Raw genomic sequence first — 25,211 nt, forward strand, 5'->3', positions numbered from 1 at the left:
ATTTTTCTGTATTGGTATTCTTTGATTCCTTTCTCTTTATGCTCTTTTGTGAATCTACTGCAGGGTTTTGCTTTGTGTTACTATAAATCTTGTAGAAAACATCATATATATATATGATGACACATATATCTAAAATAGATTTTAGATATATACATATATAATCTAACATATATGCTGATATTTATGCTGATAGCTTCAATCATGTACAAAAGCCCTACACCTTTAAATCCCCACTTTTATGTTTTTGATGTCATAATTTATATTTTTATATTGCATATTCATTAAAAATTATTGTAGTTATAACTATTTTTATTACTTTTGTCCTTTAATCTTTATGCTAGTTAAATAGTTAACACATCATCATATTATAGTGTTAGTGTGTTCAAAATCTGACTGTACCCTTACCTTTACCAGTGGGTTGTATATTTCCATATATTTTCATGTCACTGATTAACATCCTTTCAATTCAGCTTAAAGAACTCCTTTCTGCATTTTTTATAAGGGGTATTTAGTTGTATGAATTCCCTCAGCTTTTGTTTATTAGGGAGCCTTTATCTTGCCTTTATTTCTGAAGGAAACTTTGCAGCATGAAGTATTCTTGGTTGCTAGTTCTTTCTTTCAACACCTTGAATATATCATCCTATTCTCTCCTGGCTTGCAAGGTCTCTGCTAAGAAATCTGCTGAGAGCCTTATGGGGGTTTCCTTGTTGGAGAGAAAGTTTTTTCTCTTGCTGCTTTTAAAATCCTCTCTTTTGCTTTGATTTATGCCATTTTATTTTGATGTGTCTGGGAGGAGTTTTTTTGGATTGAAATTTGGGGGTTACCTATAAGCTTCATGAACTTAGAATGTTCAGATCTCTCCCCAGGTTTGGGAAGTTCTCAGCCATTATTTCTTTAAATAAGCTGTCTGCCTCTTTCTCCTTCTCTTCTCCTCTGGGACTCCAGTGATGAATACATTATTTTTCTTAATAGTGTCCTGTAAGTCCTATATGTTTTCTTTATTCCTTTTCATTCATTTTTCTTTTGCTCCTCAGATTAGATACTTTCAACTGGTCTTCTCTAGCTCATTGATTCTTTCTTCTGGTTGGCCAAATTGGTTGTTGAAACTCTCTGTGGAATTCTTCAGTTCCATCATTGTGTTCTTTAGTACCAAAATTTCTGTTTGGTTCTTTTTATGATTTCTGTCTCTTTGTTGAACTTCTCATTTTGTTCTTGTATTATATTCCTGATAGCATTAAATTGTTTTTCTGTATTCTCTTTAGCTTTCTAATTATTTTCATTATTGTTGGGAAATTTCTGGATCTCCATTTTGGGGTCTAGTTATAGGAGGTTTACTGTATTTCTTCAGTAGAGTCATGTTTCCTTGATTCTTCACGATTCCTGTAGCCTTGGGTAGGCTTCTGAACATTTAAAGGAATAGTAACTTCTTCCAGAGTTTATGGACTGACTTTGGTAAGAGAAGACTTTTACCTATGAGTGGGGGCATGCTTGAATGTGTTGTGACCCCAGGTTTAATGGTGAAAGGTGCCAGGTGTGGGGGCATGTGATACCATCACATCTATGGGGGCTCAGGCCACTGGGGCCCATAGCATTGACGACTGTTGGTCCTTAGCAAATACTGTGTGGGGTCTGTAGTTGCTTTAAAATCTACTGAGACACTCGGTGGAACCTTAGGCCTGGCAACAAGGAACCAGGGCAGGCAATGGTCATGGGGAGCTGGTGATGAGCACACTTGGTTGCAGGGGCCAAGTGTATTTAACTTTTAGTGACAGGAGCCATTTGCAGACACACATACAGTACTGGGGACCAGGGCAGGCAGCAAGGTCTAAGACCAACTTTAGGCTGAGTGGCAGCTGCAGGGGCCCTGGCTACTGACATGCTCTCCCATGGCTTCACTATCTCCCCCATAAGCATGTGCACTACAGTGGATTCTGATGATGAGTCAGGCTAAGAACACACAGGTGAGTAGCTGGAGGGACTAGCTACAGGTAAGCATCGTGGTACAGGCTAATGATAGAAGACAGGGCCTGGTCTGGGTCCACAAGCATCTGTGGAGGCCTTGGCTATTGACTTTCCTTCTTGGTGCTGCACAGTCTCCCTCCAGGTATGTGCAATGCAGTGGCGGTGGGAGATGGGGATCAGGCCGGCAGCATATGCAACTATATAGCCAAGATGGCTAGCCCTGAGCCCATACATAGCAGAGGGGTTCAGCTGTGGGATTTAGGATGGCATCTTGCACTTGTGAAACGACAAGGCCTGAGCTGGTTGCTGGTTCCAGGGCTCCAACAGGGTCTGGGGTGGTTGAGAGTGGGGGGTGGGGAGGAATTCAAGTGACTGGTGTCAGTGATGGCAGATACCTGTGAAGCAAAAGTTGGTGAAGTGTGAAGTTATTCTCAAGGTTTTTTTTCCACTGTGTTGCTAAAATTTCTTAAGTGGTCTCCAGAGCTCTTCCAGGGCTGTTTTTGTTCATGGCTAACTGTCTAATTGTTGATATTTGTTGGGGGATGGAGGCTAGGGTCTCCTACGTTACATTTTGACGACATTAGTCTGCAACTCTTAAATGTTTCATAATAAGCCAACAATGTCTGTGTGTGTGAGAGAGAATATGCAAATGTGATAAAATGTCAACAATTTTAAATCTCAGTGAATGTCATTTTTCAACTCTGTAAGTTTAAAATTACTTCAGAATACTATGAAATACTTCAACTACACTTTGAAATAAAATGAGCACTGGGTGTTATACGCAAACAATGAATCATGGATCACCACCTCAAAAACTAATGATGTAATGTATGGTGATTAACATAACATAATAAAATTTAAAAAAAGTAAAAAAAAAAAAAAAGAGAAAGAAAAAGATGAGACTGTCTCTTAGTGAGCACTGGATTTCATCTGACACTGTATTCACTTGATTTTTTCCTTAAATATCTCACTCAGAAAGAGTGATCACTCCAGAATCTAAGTCTGTCAAACCTCATAGCCCATGTTCTTTTTATTAATTTTTACTATCAAATAAATGGTCTGTTATGTTCCTTACTTAAAGATTCATGTGCCAAGTTCCAGTCTACTTGGAAGTAGGAAAAAGTTTCTTTCTCTTGCTGAGTCATGGTAATTTTACCAGGTGACACCCTGGGTAAACCTTCTTTGGGACCACAGGCCCAAGTACAGCACTAGGATCAGACCCATTCAGTTGAAGTCCTGCTCTATTTCTTTCAAATAATTTAAATTACTTAATCCCTTTAACTCTACTATCCGCATCTGGATTGAGTGAGATAATGCATGTAGAGCATTAATAGATATAACTACTCAAAAAATATGATCTAATATTTCAATAACATTTTGTGAATAAATACTTAGTGTATGCTTTATATCATTGTTAATCTATCCATGCCTCTGGTGAACAATTTTTTTTTCTTTTCAAAATAATCACTAACAATATTTGTCAGGATAGTCTAGGTTATGTGGTAACAAAAACCCCTCAAATTTCCATGGCTTAGTAGAATAAACAAAAAGCCCTGAGCAGATGGGCAAGAACTTTGTTCCATTCAGATATTTTGTCTAATGTCCAAGTGGAGGTGGTCTTCACCTCTTGTTCTTGGGAACCCACAGCCTCTTCAGCTGAAGTAGCCAAGAAGAGAGAAGCTGGAGAATCACATGGTAGGGTTGTCATTGCCTCTGCTAGGAAGTGACACGTGCCACTTCCCGCTCACATTTCCTTGGTCTACACAATGCACTGTGGCTGAGAAGAGCCTCTTCCTCAGGCCCAGAAGGAGACAGCTGGTGTGGTGACAGTTGTAACTCTCCCTGGAGCTCTTTGCATTACACAGTGCCTATCTTCTTAATCTTGCCTTAATGTATCTTTGTGGTTTCTGTATGTGTGTGTTTGTAAGTTGATGTTTCAAAACAAATCTGTTTCATGAAAAGAGCCTGTGGAAAATGACTTCCTGAGATTTTTTCCTGGAAAAATTGTATTTGTTCATCATTTTGCTATTTCTACTTCCTATTATTGTGTTATTTGAGGATAATTCTTTGTCACATTGAGAATTTACATCTATTGTGCTTTGTTAGTTTCAAGGAGATTATGCCTGTAAATTTAGTCATCTTCCAGAACTATTCCATCAAAAACCCATCATCAAATTACTCAGAGTTATTACTACTGTTTACATTCATCATGGAAGTTAATACTTTCTAGATATAACACTTAATGGAAGAAGATTAATCTACATAGAGCAATGGTGATAATACACTCTTTCTTAAAACTAACATTATGCTAGAGAATTGAGTGTTTTTCAAAATCCAACCTATTTTAATTGTGGCTAGGTACCATGAAAAACAAACTGGCAGAAAGCCCTCAAAGAGAGCTGGTTGTAAAACATACATTTGAATAATGCCAACAATAACTAGGAAATCCTCACAAGTTTATGATTTTGGAAATGGAAATAATGTGGCTCAGTTTGAAAAGGGATTCAGAACATCAAATGCTTAATGTCTTATTTTTTATTTTAAGAACTCTTCGGTGAACATGATGACTCTCAGCCTGTCTTATTATTTTTGCTTCCATGTGGTCAGAAACATAAGAGACATCTTATTTCTCAGGATATTTTGAAATTTCAGTTTTAGATCCTACTTAGTAACAGACATGGTAGAAGCAAATAAAAACAAAGGGCTTATTACTGTGAATTTTTTAAAAAATATTTTCTTTTAAATTTAAGAATGTATACTCAAGGGGCGCCTGGGTGGCTCAGTTGGTTAAGCGACTGCCTCCGGCTCAGGTCATGATCCTGGAGTCCCCGGATCGAGTCCCGCATCGGGCTCCCTGCTCGGCAGGGAGTCTGCTTCTCCCTCTGACCCTCCTCCCTCTCATGCTCTCTGTCTTTCATTCTCTCTCTCTCTCAAATAAATAAATAAAATCTTTAAAAAAAAAAAAGAATGTATACTCAATTTGAATTTGGGTACTTAGGAGGTCATAGTTATTCCAAGGCACTAAGTAGTGGAAAAATGGGAATGTTACCTTCACCTTCAAGTGCTGGAATTGCTGCCCACTCTCCCCCTTCCAGAGAGGAGATCATGTAAAGAAAACAGAGTCCTGGAGATCTGTCAGGAATAGTGTGAAATGACATTTAAACCCTCAAACTCTCATGACCCCAAAACAGTCTAGTCACAAATCTGTTAATTCAGCTTCAAAGCTCCTCTTGAATTGTTCCTGTTCCATTATCAGCCAAGGTGAAGCCACCATCTTGTCTTGTTCAAACTGCTGGGCCCCTATGGCAGCCTGATGATCTATTCTAGATCTTGCCCTGGTGTAGCCTCCATTCTGAACTCTGATAGTGTAGAAACTCTGATAATGTTCCCCCTACCACTTTTCTCCTCCTGGATACATTTCAGTGGCTATCTACCACTCACAGAATGAAGTCTCAACTTCTCACTCAGGTCTGGGAGGCTTGTCCTGATGGTCTACTTGCCTCCCTCTTCAGCTTCCTCAGGTGCCAATTGCCCCCTTGTTTTCTTCATCTCAGTTGTATTCCTCCTCTGTCATATACCAGGACCCTTCTATTTGGGTTCTTTGAAGTCTGTGGTGGGGGGATAAAGAAGAGGAAAGAGGAAGATAAAAATATAAACTTAAAGAACTATTTGGATAAAGACTGAGCTACTGGGCCACACACAGTAAAAACTAAAACATTAACAAAAATATTGTTCCTTAATTTATACATATTGCTATAGATCTGACCTGTTCATCTATTATGGTCTGACTGGATAAATCACTTTAGAAAGTGTCTGTAATCTGGACAGTTTCTGTTTGGAAACAGGGCATCTTTATGGAAAGGGACCTTAGTGACTGAGGGGGAAACTTTTGACTAGGTTCCAGTGTAAAATGTGTTGCTCTAAATTCATGACCTGGTTTCATAAATCTTCCTCTTTATAGGCACAACTCTACATTTTTAGTTTCAGGTGGAGCCCTCAATATCCTTTTCATTGTTTTTAATGCATGCTTGTTTAGGCTAGTATATACAAGCCCCAAATTGTGAATTGATCACTCAACACTTAAATCTGATCTCCTTAAAAAGTGACCATAATCAAGAGCAGGTCCAGCCTTTTTATTCAGGAATAGCACAATGATGCGATTAATTGTTCGGACATAGAAACTATGGGACTTGTCTTAAAGGACATTTGCATGGTAAGCACACCATTTCTTGTATAGTTTTTGTTTATTTGTGGTAACTCTGCAGGATGCTGAAGGAGGTTATAGGGAGACTAAAACCATAGCCCTCCCAGCCATTGCTACATTTAGCAAAATGGTTAGATATTTCCCCTCGGTGTATCATTGCCCTAATATCACAATCACTTGTTTTATTTCTTAATTGTGCAACATCGGTTTATCTTCTGAGGCATGCTTGTCTCAGATCCCTGTGCATGCAAGTCCAGGGAGAAACTGACTTACACCTTTTTCTTTCTTAGCATCCACTACCATGTCTTATATCTAGCTGAACCTCAATAAATTTTTTTTTTAAAGATTTTATTTGACAGAGAGAGAGAGACAGCGAGAGAGGGAACACAAGCAGGGGGAGTGGGAGAGGGAGAAGCAGGCTTCCCGCCGAGTAGGGAGCCTGATGTAGGTAGGGCTCGATCCCAGGACCCTGGGATCATGACCTGAGCTGAAGGCAGACGCTTAACAACTTAACGACTGCCACCCAGGTGCCCCTCAATAAATGTTTTATTAATAAATTAGTGGTGACTTTGTAAATGTGTCTACTTAGCAATAGAAACTGACTAGTCTTCATGTGCCAGGCCTGGTATATCATAACCAAATAGTGTCTCCAAAGGAGAATTTAAGTAACAGTTTGTTTCTTGATTATCTCATTTTTGGCATTTAATTTTAGATTTTAGGCTTTATTACAGAAGTTATAGGATTGGTTTCAAATAGTCCTAACAGTTGAGACTTGGAAGGATGTTAGACAATTAGTCAAGTGTACAGATTTAGAAATCGAGTACCGAAAACGGTGAGCCCTGGTTCCAAGTCTCAGAGCTCCCTGGTGTCCAGGGGATGAAAAACCTTGATTTATCACTTCCTTTATGGTACTTTTTACATTCTATGAGAAATGAAAGCTAACAGTGAGAGCTGGTCACCCTCACTTTAGTCCTGGCCTCTATTATGGTTTTTAACTAGACATTTCTAAAACTATAATTTCAAATTGGATTATATTTTAAAAGTACACTAATTGGGCGCCTGGATGGCTCAGTCAGTTAAGCATCTGACTCTTGATTTGAGCTCAGGTCATGAGATTAAGCCCCACATAGGGCTCTGTGCCGCGCATGGGGCCTGCTGAAGATTGTCTCTTGCCTTCTCCTTCTTCCCCTCCTCTCCAGCTCTAAAAAAAAAAAAAAAAAAGTACAATAATTAAAACTCTAGCCATATGACAAAGCCTCAAGAATGATGGGGACTATTAATATCAGGGTGTGAATTCCAAGAACAGCATCCCATTTATTTTGGCACTCTTATGTGAAATAGCCAATAGGGCCAATCTGCCTCTAAACTATAGGAATTAGGAAAATAATACACCTGAAGAAAATACGTCAGCTTTAAAAATTAATTTTATTATCCATAATAAAAGGATGTTATATATAGTATATTTGGCAATTCAACTTTGTAATTTCTATCTTGTACTTATTTCAAAGGCAAAACCCTTTACTAAACAGTTCTTACCTGGGGTTTCTGACCTCAGCCTTGACATTCTCCACAAGAATAGACACTTATTTTATATATTATAGTTGGTAGACAAAGACACTTGTCCCTGTGAAAGGTATCTTTCTTTAGTTCTCAAATTATTTTGGTTATTTTCATGTGGCAAGTATTGGCAAATATCAGGCACATGTAGAACTGAGAATTTCTCTCTCTTTAGTTTCTCCATCAAGTTTTATTGTAGAAAAATATGGAAATAATCTGAAAAAATAGATCAGTACATTGATTCTATATTATGTGGCAAGTTCAACCTTGAAAATAAAATTTAAAAAAATCTCAGCATGTGCATTTTGCTTTTTACAAACTCCTTTTAATCTTGGGCTGATCTTAGTTTCCATATTTCCTATCTGTTTTTGCTACTCAGAGTTCTAAGATTTAACTTCCCTGCAGGAAATCCACTAGAATTCTTTCTGGGAAAATTGTGAAAGAGGTATAAAGATTGGCTTATGTTTCTCTTTTCTGGGTTTAGCGATTTTTTTCCTATTGTCACCTCTATGGCAACACTCAAGTTCTGGGCTAAATTTTCATTATTATTCAAAAAGGATTTTTTAAATTGATAAAAGCCTAACTTGCTCTCCACAAAATGAGTTTTGCTAATTAAAAGGCTCTGATTCTTTGTCAGTGTTAATACCTGTCGAATACTAAACAAACATCTTAGTGTTAATCCAGGTGGTGGCATATCAGTTGATTGCAGAAATATTTCATGACGCACAAACAAGAAGGCAAAAATTAATTATTACTTATTGAGTTTGGTTAATAATTACTCTAGTTTCCATCAGCTTACAACTAGAATTATTTTCAAAGTCAGACTTTTCAGTCTCAGTGATTTAGGGGTGATGATTTTATAAGAGAAAGTAAGAGGATGTTTATTTTCCACAACCATCATTTCTACCCACATTTAAAATTGTGAACATTACTTACTTAAAGCACCAACCTTTATCTTTTCTGAGAGATATTATACAGAGGAATAGCAAAAGAATGGTGTTCAGAGGAATAGCAAAAAAGTAGCCCAGGAAACCTCATAACATTTTCCATGCCATCACTCTGATGTCTTTATGAACATTTCATTCAGATATTTGTGTGTTTATTTTATTTGTTCTATTTATTTATAGCTCTCCTCATTTTGCAAAGGATTTGCTTAAGAATTATTTAGCATATAATAAAAAATGAAGAAATATATTTAAGCTTAAAATTTTTTCAGGAAGAAAAGTCTATGCTTGCTATTCTATTGGGTAAAACCCATCCAGTACTTATGAAAACGAGTAATTATTAGGCATAACCACTGAGATGGTTTTAAAATACATCTGGAAATTCTTTGAACACCTTTAAAAAGAGGGAACATAATTCCTCTCTCCTAATGAGGGCTGAACCGCTGACTGGCCTCTAATGATTAGAGCATTGTGGAAGTGATGCTGGGTGACCTCTGGGTGGATGCTCTCCTGCTCCCTTCCACAGACCGAAGCCCTGAGCTACCATGTAAGAAGTTTTATTTCCTTGAAAACGCCAGGCTGGAGACAGGCCCCACAGACAGACACACAGAAATAGAAGGAGATATTTGAGGAGCCCAGCTGCCTAGCCCCCACTGTTTGAGTCTTTCCAGCGCTGGCATCAGACAGATGAGAGAATAATCCTGGTGATTTCCCAGCCTGAGCCCCTACCTGACTAGATTGTTGTGAGGGCACCCACGTCAGAATTGAACAGCCAAGCCACTCCTGAAGTTCTGACCTCCAGAAACTGAGAGATAGTATACGATGATTGTTGTTTTAAGCCACCTAGTTTTGGATGGTTTGTTAAGCAGGTTAGACATCTGGAACAACTATCACTACTGACTTGCAGATTTAAAGGCCAAAGTCATAAATGCTCTTGCCCAGCAAAGGTTAAATTATCAGGAAAATGTCTTTTAAACCCAATAGATCTTTAAATGCTCCTTTGCTGGGGCCAGGGAATAATCTGAAATGCTTCTAGTAGGGCTTCTTTAGAGCCTCTGTCAATAGGTCTTGCCTGGGTCTGCGTCAACCCTGGGCTGTTAATTCCAGTAAACTGCAGTAACTCACCTTCTACCTTAGGTCCTGGCCAACACTATTCTCTTGATTCTGTGTGGAGGGGTATGTGTGTATCTGTGTGGGTCTCTTTTTGGATGTGTCTGTGTATTTTGCATATTTTCCCAATTTATCTGAAGGAATAGATAATAGTATTGTGGTTGTTTTATGTACAAAGTGCCAAGTTTCTAGGAAGAAAATTTGTTTATCAACTGAGCTTTAAAACAGATGTGGGAAAACTCTGAGGAAAAGAATGAATAAAACTAAGAGAAGAAAAAACTGCCATTTTTCCCCTTTATCCACATGAATTTTAAACTAGGTTAAAAATAACATTTAGTGGTCTAAAGACCTAACTGAAGCTTTGGAATAAATTGGTGGGATTGTTGCAATTACTCATATAATTATAGTATAAGCTAAGGTTATAATAATTTAAAAAATCTAATCTAATTGACAGTTGTCACCAAATTATTCCTTCAAGGGCAAGGTGTTATCCTGCTTAGTTTACTCTAAATTCAAAACAAAATTTTATCCCCCAAAGATTTTATCCCCTTTCATATTTATAGTATGAGTAAAGATTATTCTGTTTCCCGAGTTGTGTGGGATTTCACTTACAGTTTTGATGCCCTCTGGGAAAAGATATACAGAGCACAATGGAAGAAATCTTTTCTGGTCCAAACCTCCTTTTGTCATCAGGGAATACATGTATTCAGGCATTGAAGAGAAAGATAATCTAATCCCATTGCTGTCCTTGGCTCATGTGAACAAGAAAATGGGCTGTGTTAGAGACTATTAAGATAAATATGTTGAATATATTGATCAAGAAACTACTATATTCCTAAATAGTCAAAGAAATTATCAATTTAGATATGAAGGTTAATACACTTATTATAAATCATGTATTTCATAAACATATGGCAGGTTCTGCAGAGAACTGTAGGTTTTCACTAAATATTTGCCATAGTTGATGAGGCTGCCTTAGCATTGGGTATAAATGAGAATCACCTCCAGAAAAAGTGTGCACTTTCCAGTGTTGGTTGCCAAGTTCTTGTGGGATTTCAATCCGAGCTACCTTGCTCTACATTGCCCTCATTCTGGACAGAGCAGAATTCACATTCCCAATTTTAGTAATTATAAAGCAGAAGTATTTCATGTTGGTCTATAATTTAAGTTATCATAATTTTAAAATGAAATACTGGTAAATTTTAATGTAGAGTGATAGGTGATCAATAATTGGATTGAAAGAATATTGTCTTCATTAAGCAAAATGAAAATGTTTTCAGGGATTTGTGAAATATTTGATATGAAGACCTTATACTACAAAGAATGAAAGAGAGTCTTACATTTGATTCACACAGAGTGTTGTCGTAGGCACCATACTGGATGAATTTAAAGATACTTTCCACACAGATCCTCCCAATATTTTGAGATGGTAAAATACGCACACAAAAGACTGAAATCCAGTGTTGTGAGTGCTATGTTCTATAAAAGAAGCCCAGAGAAAATGTTATGGGCATTTCTATTATTAATAGCTAATATTTATCAATCTGTATCCTGAATAGTCACCTGAGAACAATAAACATTATTTCTTTTGACCTTTACAAAATTGATGAGGTTTTTATTACTATCTGCATTTTATAGATGATGACACTGAGGCTCAGGGAAATTTAATGATTTGCTAACTGCTATGGAATCACCTGGGGGATCCAAGAATCAAACCCAGGCAATTTGGCTCCAGACAATGTAACCATTGTATTTCCCACCTCAGATGGAGTAGAGCAGTTACTTCTGCATGCAGTGGTGCCAGGGTAGGGAGGGGGAGGTGAGTGTTACTAAAATAAAACACCAACAAAGAGGCTTTCCTCCAGGTAATTTTTAGTCTTTCTTTTATACAGAGTAGGGGGAAATTCATCCTGCTTCTTCCTTGGAATTACAGATCCTGAGTATGAAGACACCTTTTATAATCCCAATTTAGCAACGGCCTCCTGCTGTTCTGAACTTCAGAATGCTGCATGATTGACTCAAACTGACAGTGATGAACATATTTTGGCTGACACTTTACCAAAATTTGGGTTATTTATCTCATTAATATTTTTCTTTAGGCAAAAAATATTTGTAATGCCCTTTCTATTTATAAAATGGAAATGTTTCCTTTCTTCATTCAGATGACACTCTGTGACTGGCAACTGAGAAGCAGAAGATAAGTGCTTTAGATACCCCCTTAGAAATGCAATCTCTTTGTAAAAGGATGTAAGTCTGAATCAGGGTAGGACCCCCTGTATACCATTTTGGGTTTTTTTTTTTTTTTTTTTTTCCTAATGCAGAAGTTGCATGCATTCCTAAAGAAGGTTTGAGCAGAAGTTGCATGCATTCCTAAAGAAGGTTTGAGCAGAAGTTGCATGCATTCCTAAAGGAGGATTCCTGCCATGCACACCGCAGTTCTGAACATGGCTCCCGATAGAGGATGTGACCAAGATGTCATACCGGCTTTCTTTCCACTGACAAGGCTTCTCAAGGTATGAGATTAAAGCTATATTCTAGCCCTGAAACAGATATTTGGGCTCCTGATGCTATAGCTATTTTGTTCTTTTCCAGTGGGCTGCCTTATTGAGAACCATGTAAATAAGCCATATTTGTGATATATCCTTTCCATCAAGAAGATTCAAATACACTGAAAATCCAAAAGTGAACACTGAATTTATTTTTTTTTAATGTATGAATATATATATATATTTTTAAAGATTTTATTTATTTATTTGACAGAGAGAGAGGGAACACAAGCAGGGGGAGTGAGAGAGGGAGAAGCAGGCTTCCCGCGAAGCAGGGAGCCTGATGCGGGACTCAATCCCAGGACCCCGGGATCATGACCTGAGCTGAAGGCAGATGCTTAACGACCGTTAAGCTGTATCTGACCTGATACAGAGTCACCCAGGTGCCTCTGTATCAATATATTTTTAAAAAATATTCTCAAAGCAGAATTGTTATTTAGCAACAGGTGTGGGCTTGTGCATCTTGGTTTGAGCATGTCCAAGCATGAGTAAAAAGTTGGGGGAGATTAAATTTAAACAGTCCCTAAAGAGGAAATTCTTTGATAAGTCCTTATGAAAAGTTTTGTTGTCCAGATGTCTCATGCGACAAATGCCAAATGTATGTCAATTACCTGGGTAAGTTAGCCAGAAGTATTTTGTTGATCTGAAATCATTACTTCAACTTCACATTGTTTACAGAGCAATCTTGACTGAGACTTAGGGTACTGCTTTTTCTCAGGAACTTTTTCCCAATCCCCGGCACTGTTAGCTGTTTTGTCCACCCTTGACTACCCTTATGGTAGTCTTGAAAACTCTAGCCCAGTACTTATTATCCTTGGAGATGATGTAATGCTATATTGTATGAGGATCCACTGAGTACTTAAAAGATATGGGCCATGTCTTCAGGGGCTTCCTAAGAGAGCCCAAGAGGAGGATGATAAACAGCCTGTCTGTGTGTTTGGCACCTTCATGGACACATGGTATTATGCCCATATATCCATATTTATTTCTCTGTTATTAACAATCACACACACAATCACAATACTGGCTGCACTGGAATTGGTGGTATGTCAGTATCTTAGCATATGATGGACTAGGTGGGACCATGGTAAGTGTGAAGGTAACTCACTCACACAGATTCTGTGAGTGAGAGAAGAGGAGGCTTTATTCCATGCCTTGTGAGACAGGGAAGGGAGGGAATGGAGGCTGGAACAGGAGAGTGAAGCCAGGGTCCTTGGCAAGGAGCTCCCAGGTAGGAGTTTCAGGGAACTAAGAAGACCTTCTGAAGAGGGGGAAAAGGATAGTCAAAAGTCAGAGCACTTAATACCTTAACCACCAAGTTAGAATTTGGTTTTACAAACTGGTTAAGGGTATGGGACCATTTAGAGCTGAGATTGAGAGTGTCACCTTCACTTCTGATAAATCTCTGAGGACATGAGTCTTGTTTATTTAAGATAAATTCCAAATAACCACGCAAACAGAGAAATTATCAGAAAAAAATTCTCATTTACAACATGGAAAAAAAAAAAAACCCAAACCTTTCTACCATGGCTACAAGGCCTTAAATTTGTAATTTGCAAATTCCCTTTAAAAAAAGAGCTAGCTGTTTTTCTGAGTCCTTAGTAGATGGCAGGCCTATGCTAAGTGCTTTACATAATATTTTCCTTTGTGATCACATAAGTAACTCATTGTGTTTGTGAAAGTGATGAGTTAATCCTATTCATACAGGCCCAAATGACCAAGCCTCCATATGGGAAAGGATCTCCTGCAGAGCCCAGAGGACAATGTCATGTCTCTTTAGGCCTATTTGACAAAGGCAGTAAATTGTGTTCCAAAAGCTATGTGGCTACAGATACTGTGAGCAGCAGGAAAGCCTTTTCACAGTTCAAGGAATCTTGCTGCCTGAAATGAGAGCTGCCAGGGATGGCAAAATATCAAATATCCTTCCACTGCTACTTTATATTGGAATTAATTTACTAACCAATCCATTGCACTAGTGTCCCAACAAATAGCCTATATTTTAATATTCATGTGGAAGGGATGTTCTTTAAAAAGTTATATTCTATCAGATTACATTCCTTTTTGTATCCAAATGCACAAAAGGGAGGTCAAAATTCTAATTGGAAATGTTTTCAATAAAATTCATTTTTAATGATAAAATTAGGTAACCTTATTCTTTTCATAGACTATTTTTTCTTCCAAGATCACACAGGGGGTTTTAAGTATATTGTCTTAAATGTCAAGTTTAATTCTTTGGTGCTGGACTAAAGAAGAGACGAGCAAATTAGAAAAGTGTTCAGATAATAACTGCCCACAAGAAGACAAAAGGATTGACTTTGAATTGAAAGGATTAAAGGAACTGTACTCATTTAACCCAAAGAGAATGGTTATTTAATGATAATCTTTATATACACATGCATGACTGTTATGCAGGAAATGGCCAATAACTGTTTTCTATCTTTACTTGAAAAATAATAAGAAGAAATGGTATAAAGCAGCGGCATAAAAGATTGAATTCATATTTAAAAAGGGACCCTGACAAAGGGGTTATTAAATATGTGAAAGACAATCTGAATGTTTTCTCTAGAGGTTCAACAAAAGTGAGATAAGAATCATCTACTTGCCTATTTTAGATATGGTCTCGCCTTGATGGCAACAGATTAACTTAGTACATTCAAAGATTTACTTAGGCTTCTGATATTTTATTTTATTCCATTTTATGGTTTTTTTTGGCATTTGCATTTGTGAAACATAACATTAAAAAGCATTAGAACCTGGGAAATAAATTCAACCAGCACCATTAAAAAAAAAATCCATTGTTGTATAAGGCTGGTGTGAAACAGCCTCTTTAATTTATAGGAGGCAGGGTAACCCCTGAGATACTTCGAATTTTCAGATTTTCACTGGAAATTATTTTTTTAATCTTCTAAAAGAAATTGAGAGAAAGATGAATTAATTAGTCAGTATGATTGAATCCTTAAAATAAATAATACAAATTTATTTCGAGTATAGTGATATTTATAAAATAAATTTCAAAACAAAATTTTGGATATTGGTCTTTATAATGAAATTCTTGGAATGGAATTTAAAGGTAACATGTAACTAGATGACACATTTATCTTTTTTTAAAGAACTGTTTTAGATTTGCAGAAAAGTTGTAAGGATAGTACAAAGAGTTCTTACACCCCAGCTTCTTCTATTAATAACATCTTACATTAGTTTGGTACATTTGTTATGATTAATGAATCACTATTGATACATTATTATTATCTAAAGACCATACTTTATACAGATTTCCTTGGCTTTTACCTAATGTTCTTTTTCTGTTCCAGGATCTCATCCAGGATACCATATTACATTTAAGCATTATATCTCCTTAGGCTTCTCTTGGTTGTGCCAGTTTCTCAGACTTTCCTTATAACTGATGATCTTGAGGCATCCTGGTCAGGTATTTTGTAGAATGTTCCTCAAATGGGGTTTGTCTGCTATTTTTCTCATGATTAGACTAGACTTACAAGTTTTTGGGAGGATCGCAGAAGTGCCATTTTCACCAACTTACTATCAACATGACTAATTCCAGTTGATGTTGACCTTAATCACCTGGCTGAGGTAGTGCTGGTCAGGTTTTTCCACTGCAAAGTTACTTTTCCTCCCCCTTATTTATACTGTACTCTTTGGAAGGAAGTCACTATATGCAGCCCATAATTCAGGAATTATCCTCCACCTCCTTAAGAGCAGAATATCTACATAAATTATTTGGAATTCTTCTGCATGAGAGGTATGTTTCTTCTCCCTCATTTATTCAATCATATATTATCAGTATGGACTCAAAGATATTATATTTATGCTTTGAGTTATACTCCAATACTACTTTACTTATTGCTCAAATTGTACCAGCTTTGGTAATTGGGAATTTCAGATTGACTACTAGGCTCCCATTAATTTTTTTTTAAAACAGTTTACTTTCTAGCACTACAGGATGTTCATATTATTTTCCTGCCTCAGTCCTGGAATCAGCAATTTCTCCATATATCCCTGGTTCCTTTTATTGAACAATGGTATTAGAAACCAAGATCTGGGTGCTTGATGTGCCCATTGCTATTACATGTTATTGCTTTTAGGCCCACTGAGCTTACAGGGGAAGGAAAAGTATGATATTCATTAACCTGCTTATATACACATATTTGTAATATTTATTTGTGTAACTATATTAAGCTAAATGAGTTCATGCTGGTGTTTCTAACTCTGGTCTAATACTACATGGATCAAAGGCACCTCTTTTCCTAGCTTATTTATAAACTCCAACTCCTATAGAGAACAATTTGGCTTCAGATACATGTTTTGCAAATATTTTCTCCTAGTCTATGACTTATCTTTCTATTCTCTTAACAGTATCTTTTGCAGAGCAAAAGTTTTTCATTTTAATACAAACAAACTTACCAATTTTTTTCTTTTATGGATTATACTTCTGGTTTTATATCAATAAACTCATTGCCAAACCCAAGGTCACATAGATTTTCTTCTTTTATTTTTTCCTAAAACTTTTACTGGTTTTCATGGTCTTTCAGCACTATTTTCTATGTTCAGTTAATTTTTCTGAAAGGTATAAGATCTGTATCTGGGTTCATTTTTCCCCACAATTGTTGCAGCACCATTTATTGGAAAGACTACTGTCTCTATTGAATTTCATTTGCTTCTTTGTCAAAGATCAGGTGACTTCATTTTTTGATTAAGAAACTACATCAAGAAATACCAATTACTGATTTCATAGATTGTAGGTTTATTGATAATATATAATGAAAATTTATTAGGTATTTAGAGAATTTGCCTGAGCATTGATTAAAACAAAAGGGTAAAGAGGAACAGAAAAGGAGGTATTTATAAAGAAATGAAATAAATCAATGTCATATCTGGATCTCTACACTTCTAGGTTATAACTAGGTTCATGGAATAGAAATGGTTTGATCTGACACCAAGTTAGAGAAGAACAAAGAAAGGAAGCATTAAACATTTTATATATTTATTGTGAATAGGAGCCAAGAGTGGACTAGGTGTAGACTTGAAGTCAGGTTAACTATGCTGGGGAGAGAGACAGAACCAGAGAGCACAGTGGAGAGAATGGCAGAGGGAGAGGGAGAAGCAGGCTCCGCACTGAGCAGGGAGCCCACCCCAGGCTTGATCCCAGGACCCTGGGATCACAACCCGAGCTGAATACAAACGCTTAACCATCTGAGCCACCCAGGCGCTCCTACTGTTTCCTTCTAATACATCAGATTTCCTTTTACATTCCTGTTTAGTAAATATACATTTCTACTTTGTAGAACCCAATTATCATTTTGTAAGAGAGAAGTCGTCTTGGCAGAAAAATTCTTTATGGTCAATTGGCTGCAGGCTACAAGAGGACTACTTTCCCCTTCCACATTCTCCTTCCTGATATCCCAGGATAAAAAGCCATTGCCCCATAGCCATGCTGGCTGGGGAAGCCTGAGTCACACACCTGAGTCTGGTTTTTTGCTCCCATTGCGTTGTCTGGGCTATGTTAATTTTGCAGTATTAACTAATCCAGCAAGGCTTTGCTGAATAAGGAAAAAGGCACCAGGTTCCCACAAGAAGAATGTGTGACTTAGGAAGTAGAACACTTCATTTTTTTCCTGCCCTTCAGCGGTGGACTTGACTGATTTTAGAGTTGCTACAAAGGTAGCTCACCTCTGCAATTAAACAGGGCCCCAGAATTTGGGCCTTGGAAGTGAAATTTGCTCAAGGAAAAAATCCAAGTTTTCATTCTGCTTGAACGGAAGAACAAGATTAAAAGAGAAAAATGGCTGTATTGAGGACAGAAGACAAAACTCCATTTCACCTCAGTCTGTTTTAGCAGTTAATTTCTTCTCAAGAGGGACATTAAGTCTTTCTACCTGGCAGACAGGCTCTAGCTGTTTAAACCCAGTGTGGGCCATGGAATGGAGTGAATGATTAGATTTTTGCATTAGTCATAGAAAGACGGTGCATATTATTTTGTCCTGTGTTTCATCATGAAATATAGGCTATCCTTCCACTGAGTATTTGTTTAACCAGGTCATAGGAATTCTTAATTCAGAAAGAGGAAAAAAACAGCATCTGAGAACTAAGACCAACACACTTCAGAACATTTGCACGTGTTCTGGACAACAGGAACACACTTGGTTACTCACCCTGTACTTCACCAATATCTTTGCTCATTTTAATCAGTCATTCTGTCCAGTGCTTTCAACTCAAAACAATTCTATGACAAAGAATTATTATGAATTTTTCATTTCAGAAAAAGACTGTACATTTTTATAGACAATAAAAATGCCATTAGTTTGTTTTTAATAAGCTTCAAACTTAATAGCAATTTCAAATATTGTGTGAAAATAATTGGAAATACATTATTTAATGAATTTTTAGGTTTTTACCTATATTTAAACTTCTAGTCAAAATTCAGTAACTTAAAAGTATTAGAGATTTAAGGAATGTCCCACAATGTCCTCAACTCTTGCTTCCATACCAATTTTTACATTTGGAAACACATTTTAATGTTTCTGATACATTATTATGATTGCAGAGCCTTATTGAGAACTTTTAATTTTGTTGCTCACCTCATTTTGCCAATAATTGTCCATTTGTTTTTTAATCAAAGTTATGCTATACCTGATATAATGAAATTTACATTCCAGAGGATACAAATATGTCCCGATCAAGTCTGTGACCTTGAATATAACCTTGGCATAGAGTCCATATAACCCGCCTAGTATAGTTCTTAATGCCTAAAAACATACTGGAGCACAAAGACTCATCAGTAAATACTTGTTGTATGGACTGTCCCACACTCCACCCAGGACAGAATTCAGTGGGAAAATTGTAACCACTTTTTCCCTACTGAGAGGAAGGATACTGTAGATTAATCAGTCTGGCCCACATTCTAAGGGAGGATGCTGAGAACAGTTCCAAGAAAATGGTGGTGGTATTTCAGTAAAATGAGAACAATTTTGATTATTAGAAATGAAAAAATGAGTTTCAGTGAAAAGGCAATATTCTCTCTTGCCATCAGCCCAAGTTTTATAGCTCAAAAATATCATTCACCAAATTACAATACTATGTTAGTACCAAGAGGGCTTTTACTGCCTTGATAAAACTCAGAATTGCTCACGCTTTTACCATGTATATAACCAAAGTGATAAGAACCCTCCTTATTTGTAATATTCTTTAAAAAATGTCACACATGCGGGCGCCTGGGTGGCTCAGTTGGTTAAGCGACTGCTTTCGGCTCAGGTCATGATCCTGGAGTCCCGGGATCGAGTCCCACATCGGGCTCCCTGCTCAGCGGGGAGTCTGCTGCTCCCTCTGACCCTCCCCCCCATGCTCTCTCTCTCTCTCATTCTCTCTCTCTCTCTCAAATAAACAAATAAAATCTTAAAAAAAAAATGTCACACATGCTACATTTTCTGTGTTCACTACTTTTGATGCTCGGGATTGTGAACTGTGTGTGACTCTTGCTTCAATGAGGGAGCTTCCTTGCACCCCATACCATTCGGTTGGTTGTTTCCAAACAAAGTTATCAAGAACTGAGAAATTCTATTAAGGGCCCTTGGTTGAAGAAAGATGTTCATCACAGAAAATAAGGAAATGACTCCTTTATGAAATGTATGGGCCCATTTTTAGATTTATAAAGCATTAATGTCTCTATAAAAATGTACAAAGTATTAATAGACAAAACTATTTTAGGGTAGTAGCTTATTAAGTCATGGTTTCTACATGCCCTCTTGAGATATTTGCAACATAGTCATTCATCTTGCATGAACACACAGCACTTCACTTAATTACTGCTGTGTACATGCATAGCACCACTCCTGATTACTCAATAGTTTTGAGACTGAAATGGTTGATGTTTCAGTTAATACATGATCAAATAAATAATATTCTCATGTAATGTGTTTCAGGCTCCCTCTTAATTTCCTTTCCAAGTAGGCATCTGGTTTTAAATCTGGCTCCATGTCAGTCTTTGAAGGGCAGTATTTGTAAGACTTAAATTTGTCCTGGCTGCTGACCTTAGCAAGGGGATGTCAGAGAAGCAGTGCAATGGAGCCTTGAGGCAGGATCGCTTTTCAGAGCATTATTTAATTTTGGTTGTTGGCTCAGCTCACTCATCAGAGACTGCTATTTCCAGCTGCACTGCAAGCTCTCCCACAGTTTAATTCTTTGCTTATTTTTTTTAGAAATCCTCCATCCAAGCACCTCAGTAATGTGCCAAAGTATGACGATGACTTCACACCTCAGCTAATTCACATCTGCAAGGAGAGGGAACAATTTGCAACTGAATCCAGCCTCACTAAATACTAACAAATTCCCCTTGTTTGTCAGCCACTCTGGAGATTGCTCAGCAAACCCAGATTTTGTCAAGAAATGCACATATGATATGATATGCAAATGCAATATGCTACATATTTATTGATTTGTTTATTGACATTATTCTTATAGAGAGTCTTTATACAACTCATGGATTAAATGAAATCTTGTGCTTAGAGCACCTAAACAGAAAATTATGTATACTTAGCATTTATACTATTAGGATATATTCACCCTAGATATGCACAAAATAGAAATAACTTTACCATCCATATATTTATTAAACACCTTATGTTATGGCTACCTTAAATTTTCAAAGACATCAGAACCAATGTTATTAGTCTTAGCGGATGTTAGTATCTAAAGATGTCCTTAAATAAAGTGTCCTGTCAGAAAAATATAAATATTGATCACTCCATATAGGACAAGGACCAATCTAGACTTTGAAGATACAGCAGGGAATAAGACAAGCAGAATCTTGGCTTTCACGGAGTTTGGGTTTCTCTTTCCATCTCTGCTCTCTCTCATGTGTTTATGTGTATGTAGGGGAGAAAATTAGTAAACAAATAAGTAAAAAGTTATGTATAAAGGGGCACCTAGGTGGCTCAGTTGGTTAACTGTCCGACTCTTGATTTCGGCTCAGGTCATGATCTCAGGAGTCATGAGATCGAGCCCTGCGTTGGGCTCCATGCTGGATGTGGAGCCTGCTTGGGATTCTCTCTCCCTCTTCCTTTGCCTCTCTTCTTCTCCCTCTGTCCCCCTCCCCCCACTTGTGTGCTCTCTCTCTCTTTTTCAAAAAAAAGTTATGTATAAAATTAGATACTGAGAAGTGCTATCCAGAGAATAAAATCAGATTATGTGACAGGGAGTCACAGTGTCTACTTTAGATTCAGTGATTTCTTAATCAGGAAAGGAGTTTTTGTGGACAAATTTAAACATTTTTAGACAAGAAGCCAGGTACCTGAGGATCTGGTAAAAGAACATTCTGGGTGGAAAGGAGAGCTCCTTTAAAGTCTGAAAGCAGGAATGAACTCGGTCCATTCAAAGAACAGATGAAAAGCAGTAGCTGGAGAGTAAGAGATGAGGGGAAGAGGAGGAAGAGGAAAATTTGAATATGCACAGTAGTCATGCATATCCTGTGCACTGTGTATCAGGCACTAGGCTAAGCATTTTGCATCGATGAACTCTTTTCATCTTCATTACAGCCTATGAGCTGAGTACTAACATTATCCTCATATTGTAGATGAAGAAACCAAAGCACAGAATGTTATAATAGCTTTCTTGTTTCAGGTCACACCATGGTGATCTCACTCTGTGTTCTCAGTCCTCAGACATTCCACTAAGTGAAGAGTTTGGATTCCATTCTAAATGTGAGGAGAGTGTTGTACTGGAAAGTTTTTCCGGGAGGGCGATTTGATCTGCCTTACTTTGAAATGGTTAGCCATTATGGTTTGGAGATGGATTGTGAGTGGAGGACAGACAAGAGTGGAAGCAGAAAGACTGCTTGGGAGGCCACTGTGACAGTCAAGCATGAAGTATTGGTGGCTGATCCCAGCATGGGAACATGGTAGTAGTGTATATGTAACTGGATTTGAGACATGTTTTGGAATAAAGCCAATAAGATTTACTGATGGATTCAGTGTGAGGGGTAAAGGAGAAAATAAAAAATAACTCCTAGCTATTTGATTTAAGTAATTAAGAAAAATATGATGATTCATATGATCATAATAATAGTATATAAATTCATATAGTGACTACTGTGTGTTGCAGGTATGGTTCTAAGTATTTATAAGTATACTAACTCACTGAAGCCTCATCACAACTATAGGAACCTACTATCGTTATATCCCATATTCACAGATGAGAGAGCTAGGATACCAAGAGAGTAAATAGTTTGCCCAAGGTCACACAACTAGTTAAGTGATGGATTTGAACTTAGGGCACTTGGTTGTGTAATCTATTATATCCGGATTCTCATTTGCTGTCACATCCTGGATCCACTGGCTAAAGAGCTAGCTCTTCTGGGGAGGGGAAGAAATCAAGAGCCCCATTGACTATGTAAATGTTGACATGGCTACTAGACATCCATGTGAAGATGAAATCAGGCATTTGGAAATACGAATTTGAAGTTCTGTGGAGAGATAAGGACTAGTGACCTAGATTTGGAACGCTTGAGCATATGGATGGCATTTAAAGCCATGGATCTGGATTTTATCACTTATAATAATAATAGGTTATATGTGCTATTGTATATACTAATTTATTTTCATAATTACTTGAATTAGAACTATTGTCTAGCTACTGTCATTCTCATTTTTTATAGATTAGAAAATTGAAGCACCAAGTAGTTACGCCATACAACCAAGAAGTGCAAATTTCATTGTGAGAATTAAAAGAGGTAACTTAGTTTCAGGCTTAGAACATAAATATTTTTAAATGTTAGCAATTAGTAATAAGAGTAGTAGTCTCTATTGTGATCTCATTTTTATGTGTATCGTCCGAGTCTAGCACAGTATCCAATAAATAAAGCTTAAGTTGCATGAAGGTCTCAAGTTGGTGAAAGAAAAGCAAAAAAGCAGAGTTTATCATTCATCATCTTTGCTGCTAAAAGAACATAAGAAAGTGAATGATCATTCTGGGAGAGAAGAAGGAAAAATTTGACAAAAATATTTTAAGACAAATTGTTTTGCATTGCAGCTCACTATATTTAAATATTAAATATATTTAATAGACAAGTAGGATAAAAATATTTTCTGTGATTATTGCAGTTTGGATCATTTTCTCATCTTTCTCTACGTCTCTAATAAATTATTTTGGATTTAGGGATCTTGCTGACTTTTCCTTAAATCTGCATTGTGCTGTGACTGCCTTTAATGTAGGTGAAATGGTACAAAATTTAGAATAGGAAAAATATTTTCTCTATAAATTCTAAGTGTTTTTTTTTAATCCTGGGAAATTACATGATGTGCTAGTGTCAGTGGACACTTTTTCAGAAACTTGTTTCTCCATCTCTCTTTTTTCTCCCCACAGAGTTGTTCCTATTTCTCAGTCTGTCTGGCATATCTGTATGATGGTATCACTGCAGGTGTGTGTTGCTAACACAGGATAGATTTCCCTGGGTAGTGGGGCTGAGGGACTCTTTTTCTTGAGTCATTCAAAACAAGACCGGCTATATAAACCACTAGAGAATACATACTGTAGGAAACGAGATTACCTAATCATCTGTTGCATCTCTATTTTTTGCTTTTCCACAAATGGCTGGTAACAGTTATGGATTTCATTTTTTTCCATATCAGATTTACTGTTTGGTTTTGATTTCCCAAGTAGTGAGGATGATAGTGCTTTTTAAAAAATTTATTTTGATGTTTTAGAATTTTACAGTTGAGTTCATTTGACAGATAAAATACTAGTTTTCTGGACAACTGTGGATAATATTAATACAAGCATGTCAGAGAGAAGGGGACGCAAACCATGCCTAAAATCATCGATAGGTCAGTATTAGGCGTAGCTTCCCTTTAGGTTACAGACTCTGTTCTGTATGAAGTAGATTCTTAGTTTACTTTTTAAAGGTAAAATTCATTTTTATTAAAATAATATACATGTATAGCTTATAACTCAAACAGTCCTTCAGAGCTTATCACTCAAATAGCAGTCTTCTATCTACCCTTTCAAATCCCTGAATCTTGCTTCCCAGAGCAACTATATTTCTGATTGTTCTTGTATCTTAATATTCCTAAATAAATGGGTTTTGACATTCTCTCTTAGGTTGCCACTATGGGAGAAGATGATTTAGTTTGTCTACAAAAACTCTTTTCTGCAAAAATATGTCCATTCTCCATTCTTCCAATAAAAGCATGTTGAAAATTTTGGTTAAATCACTATTCAGTGTTTATAATTAAGACTACATAGGTATTGTTCAAACTAAGGCATATATCCATACTTGGACAATATGATTATATTTCATATCTTTATATTTTCATCTCAGAATTGAAATGTCTTCAAAAACCATAGATTTGTTTTTTTATGTTTTATTTCCTTTATTTCATATATAGTTTCAGATGTACAACAAAGTGATTCAACAACTCAATATGTTATGTTATGCTTAACTATCTGTGTAGTTACTATCTGTCACCACACAATGCTATTATAATACCATTGAATATATTCCCTATGCTGTACCTCTCATCCTCATGACCTACTCATTCCATAACTGGAAGCCTGTACCTTCCACTTCCCTTTAAAATTTCAGGCATTCAGATATATTCAGGTACTGAAAGTAATAGAACAAATATACATGTATATATCACCCCATTTAAGAAGTAAAACTTACAAATACCACTGAAGCCATTGATGAAGTTTTTTGATCACATTTCCCTTCCTGCCCATTATAGGTAAATACTATAAAATTTTTGCTTATTTATTATTCCCATGAGGTATTGACAGTATATATTCCTAAGCAACATATTACATATTTTAACTTTGTGTAATTGCATTATACTGTATATTATATATATAATTATATTATTATTATTATTTGTGTAAACCTCA

This window comes from Mirounga leonina, unplaced genomic scaffold (assembly GCF_011800145.1).
Source record: "Mirounga leonina isolate KUSES-001 unplaced genomic scaffold, KU_Mleo_1.0 Mir_260, whole genome shotgun sequence".
Lineage (NCBI taxonomy): Eukaryota > Metazoa > Chordata > Mammalia > Carnivora > Phocidae > Mirounga > Mirounga leonina.